General features: G+C 45.7%; 1 long non-coding RNA gene across 1 annotated transcript; it reads left to right on the top strand.

Moving 5' to 3' along the window:
* Positions 1–265: 265 nt before the first annotated feature.
* On the top strand, positions 266–2,662 carry LOC118027425. The gene is made up of 2 exons (XR_004683815.1): positions 266–318; positions 1,319–2,662. It is a non-coding gene; the product is annotated as an uncharacterized LOC118027425 (long non-coding RNA).
* The last annotated feature ends 2,530 nt before the right edge of the window (positions 2,663–5,192 follow it).

The raw sequence follows: 5,192 nt of genomic DNA, 5'->3' as shown, positions 1-5,192 counted from the left end.
CACCTTTTACTGGAACCAACCCCCGGGGAAGAAGGTTTGCTGGGTTTCCTGGAAGGCAGAGGTTTGCATTTGCATGCTCTGTGCTGGGGCTTTTGACTGGGTGCAGCCAGGAGAATGTTGCAGTTGGTATGCCTAAGGAAAGGGAGGGGAGAGAAAGCATTCTGAGCAAGCCAGCCTTGGGATTGGGCTGTGTCATCGCCAACCATCTGCCCATGACTGGACTTGCCAGTGCCCAAGAAGAGTCTCTCTGACTCCATCCATGGACACCAAAGGACAGAACAGAACTCATTTCTCTACAGACTTGAGTCATGCCAACAGGTATTCTTTGAAAAATCACCATTTGTAGTTGAATCCAAAAAAAAAAAAAATAATAATTACCCCCAATATTTCACTGTAATTTTCATGTGCTGGTGAACAACTATGATTTTCAGGAGAAATTATTGCCACTGTATTTCTCAGTTGAAATACAGACAAAAACATGTTTCAACTTTTTTTTTTTTTAAGATTTTATTTATTTGACAGAGAAAGCACAAGCAGAGGGAGAGAGAGGGAGAAGCAGGCTCCCTGCTGAGCAAGGAGCCTGATGTGGGACTCGATCCCAGGACCCTGGGATCACGACCCAGGCCGAAGGCAGCCGCTTAACCAACTGAGCCACCCAGGCGTCCCTCAACTTTTTTTTTTTTTAATGGTGGCTCTCATTTATTTTCAGCTTTTGGGGGTGTTTCCTGGGTCTGTATTTTAAGGGAGGGATAAGTGGGGGGACCAAAACATCCTTGGCATTTATTAATGGCATTTACATAGGTTACTCTATTTAGTCCCTGTGAGACATGTACTATAATTGTCCTCTTTACGGAAGAGCAACCCGGAGCTTAGAGAGGTCCCATGCCATGAGCATCACTGGCCAGGTTAAAGGAGAAAACTAGCATCCAAGCTTGGCTTTGCCTGACTCCAAAGCTTGTGCTGTTTCTACCACACACAGCTTAGCTTCCTGCACGGCTCATTCACAGTGCGGATGAGCTGGAGGTATTCTGGGAAGCCCACTGCCACAGTAAACCCAAATCCTGGGCTTGTCATGTTTTTTCCAGCTGTGGTTTTTTCCTGCTTTTTATTATAGATGTCAGATTTTCCTCCTTCCCTAAAAGTTATCCACACACACACACACACACACACACACACTGTATCTAGGTAGGGGGGAGTGGAGATGGGAGACAGCAAAAGTACATGTTAAGTTTGAGTATGTCTTAGTCTATTAGGGCTTCCAGAACAAAGTGCCACAGACTGGGTGGCTTATAAACAACAGACATTTTTTTTCTCACAGTCCAGAAGCTCACGATCAAGGGATCAAAGCACTGGCAGATTTGATGGCTGGTGAGAGTCTGCTTCCTGATGAGGCTCACCCAGCCATCTCCTCACTGAATCCTCACCTGATGGAAGGGGTGAGAAAACTCTCTGGGGTCCCTGTTATAAGGGCACTAGCCCCATTCAAGAGGGCTCCACCCTCATGACCTAGTCACCTCCCAAAGGCCCACCTCCTAATGCCATTCCCTTGGGGGTTAAATTTCACACATGAATTATGGGGGGGCATAGGCACCCCATTTCATTGATTCTAAGATGAACACTTTCTCATGCGTCAGCCCCATGCCTAATGCTCACTGTTGGCCGGCAGCGTGTGGCCCAGTTCTCATTGCAAGTGTATGAGCATCAAAGCTCAGACAGCAGGTGTCAGAGACTTAGAGGAAAATCCCAGATGATCATGGAGGACTTTTAGAAGAAATACAGCCTTAACCAGAACTCTTCTGAAAGCTCTGGATGGCTCATAGGACAACTGTGGGTAGGAAAATAGGGATTTCCAAGGTCCTGCATCAAAGAGGGATTCCGAAGAGGTAGATTCTCTCTGTGGAAAAAGTTTTAGGCATAACTTAAACCAATTTGTTTAGCTTATATTTCCCTTTTTGTGTATGCAGAATAGTGATACAAGATTTTAAAAATTCTATGTCCAAAGAGCTCTAGAAGGACTTTTAAAAATTCACTTAAAATAAAAACCCTAAGTGCTAAGAAAGCCTTGTGACACGAATAGTTAGCTATGAGTGCTTTTCCTTTCTTGGTGCTTCACTAAGTGTATGTTATGCCAACAGAGTTTCAGATCCCATGGTATACGGTAGTATTTATGTTTTATATTTTAATACTCATCAATCTGTTTCTAATGTATTCATGGAAAAATATGTGAGCCATCTTGCCATTAAACTATTTTCAAAATCTCATGGAAACCTGCCAGTAGTTTTGCTATTTAGCTAAGAAACTCTTTTGCTTTTGGAAGAAGGAAGTTCTGATATTGTAGGGCTAGGTTTCTAGATATATTTTTGGTCAGGTTTTTGTTAATCCTGGCATTTTTGTAAAGCAAAAAAATCATCATAATAAGTGAAGACAAGCAACATCAAAATGCTTTCATTATACAAAATATGCAATCTGGAGAACACAGTCACTTGTTTGGATTGTATAAAAGTTGCTGTGGATTGTATAAAAACATTTCAGTTCGAAAGCCCTGCTTACTTGCTCCTGCTTTGACTCATTATGATTAAGGATATGTGTGTCCTTGAGTTCCCTTGGTGGTGGCCCCATGAATTTATTTATTGGTATGTTTAAATAAAAAAATTTAACCTTATCATTGGTGCTGCAGGTGTATTTATTTATATTATCTTGCTTTTAGAAAAACACTACTGTATCATAAAATATTTTCACCTTAAATTACTTCCCACAAGCCTCAAGTTTCATGCAGTTCCTATCTGGGCATAAGAAGAAATCAATATACTTTGGTTTGAAGGGCAGTGGACTTTGGTTCTTGGCACACTTTCAGATAACAAATGCTTCACGGAAAGTAGGTCCAGTCTTCCCATTTTGCGCCATTCATTCCATACTGATGTTGCCTTGAAGTCATGTTTGGGCTGTTAGCAGTTTCTAGGCTTGGAGGAAATTGCATTTCCAAAAAAGCAGAATGCGGACATCGTCTGGGTTATGTACACCTGCATTAAACACAGCACTCACCCCCAACACCAGCCCCCTGATTTGGGATTTGGTGCTCTGTTGGCCTTTTGAAGGAACAATCCTTCTCCCACTCCATGGCCCCCAAGACCCCAAGAAGCCAAGATCCTCAGTGTCACCCTTCCTGCCCACCGTGGTGGGGGTCTGGCTTGTTCCTTCCACATATGCTCTCCAACCTATGGTTCCGGAGCCTCTGTGGCTCCAGATCTGGTGCCAGAGTTTGCTCCCACGGTCCCAATATCCGGAGGGGGAGAAGGGTTTCAGCTCTTCTGATCAGCTGGATCCCTGTTTAAAACTTTCGATGGTGCCCCATTGCCTTAGGGATGAAGTCCAAACTCCTAAGGCGGCTTCTAAAATCCTTCATCATCTTCTGGGCTTCAGGGAACCTTCCCGTGACAGCTCTGCATTCCTGACCCTCCACCCCAATGCTCCCCGACTCTGACCTTGGTCCAGTTCCCCTAGCTTGCCATACTTTCCCTGGCTCCCTGGTCTCTGCATGAGGCCTAGAGAGGGTTCGACTGGTTTTAGGGAGTCCTGTAAATGCATTGCCAAGAGTCTCTTTATTTTCATGGGAAAACACATTCTAAGCCAACTTGGAAACCAATGTGTGGAGCACGGTTGGCTGTAAGCAGGGGCTGCACAGGCTTTGTTAGCCAATCGAGTTACATTAGAAGAGGGGGGCCTGGGGACTAACCCCCTCCTCCAGCAAGCCCTTTGAGAGCTTTGGAAGCTTCCACTCGGAAGGCTGACCCATTTGATTCCTGCCCCGTGTGGCACATAAGGGTGCCTGGAATAGAACTGGCTAGAATAGAACGCTGGGCACCAAGGCAGCTCTGGTGAATAGTCCAGGTGCAAGGGGACGGCGGGGCCAGGAAAGCCAGCACCCGAGGGCCTCACCACAATGGGAAGGGGCACAGCTAACTCACTTGCAAAAGATACCCGGGGCTACTGCAAGCTCATTCTCAGGGGCTAATAGGTTTGAAATCAGTATTTATCGCAGGGGCTTTTCCTTGTGTGACTTCTGCGAGTTCTCACCTTCTTTCTAACCTCAGTAGGACACCTTCCCTTCCCTGGAGTTCAACTATGTGCCAGAGCTTTGGCTTGATGTCAAGGCTTCTGATGCCATATCAGCAAACATTTCTGTTATTCTTATCAAAACCAGCAGGTGACTTTTCTCTGGCCACAGTGAAAGCAGAGGCCTGCTTAGGCAAGCCCTGGGTGGTGGGCCAGGGTGCAGAGTCTGAGGGGGCTGAGCTGCGGGGTGGGCCTCCTGGAAGTATTGTTATGCAGGTGGAGGAAGGAAAAACTCCAGGACATTGTGGCTGAAGAAAGCAGTGACTCTAGGCAGACCTGGGATGTGTGTGTGTGCGTGCACAGGCAAGGACCTTTATAGATTGCTGGATATGGTGAACCTCAGAGCTTGCTAGCATCCGCTGGTAAGCAAGCTGGCTCTATTTCATGACCATTCCCTAGGCCAAGTCTCTGTCCATGATAACTACTGTGTATCAAGAACTTACTGCTATAGCTCAAGCACTGTCCTAAGGAATTTGCATATATGCCCTCATTTCATCCTCGTAACAATCCCTGCAGCATTATTATCCCTGTTTAACACACGAAGAAACAAGTTGGAGAGCTTGCACTGCTTTTCCAAATCTGGAAGCTGGGTCCCTCTGATAACCACAGCCAATGAGCTCTTCTACTATTATTTGTCTCCTGGGGGATTATACAGAAATGGGCACTGCTTGGCTTCCAAAGATGCAGTAGAGAGAGGAGACTACGAGCTCATTGCCAGACTTTTTCCTCAATATTCTTCAAAACGTGTTATCAGAAATACAATAAAAATGGCTGGATGTTGAGATTCAGGGACACAAAACCTGTTTTCTGGCTTCTTACTGGCTTCTTTTCATTGCTACTTCTAAATTCAGTGAGCCACCCTCCTGCCCTGCTTAGGAACTTTGAATGGCACCTGTTGCCCTCGGGGGTCAGATCTCAAGCCCTTAAGTGGCTTCCCGAGTCCTCCAGAACCCTTCGTCGGGTGAGCATGCGCACTATGGTCTGCACCTTACAAGGGAGCAATAACGCCATTTCAATCGAACATCTCTCAGGAAAACTATCAGACCCGTGTTTGTACAAGAAAGACACCTAGGAGTTGC

The sequence above is a fragment of the Mirounga leonina genome, unplaced genomic scaffold (assembly GCF_011800145.1).
Source record: "Mirounga leonina isolate KUSES-001 unplaced genomic scaffold, KU_Mleo_1.0 Mir_366, whole genome shotgun sequence".
Taxonomy (NCBI): domain Eukaryota; kingdom Metazoa; phylum Chordata; class Mammalia; order Carnivora; family Phocidae; genus Mirounga; species Mirounga leonina.
Note: the sequence above shows the minus strand (reverse complement) of the source record. Positions and strands in the feature narration are given on the sequence as shown.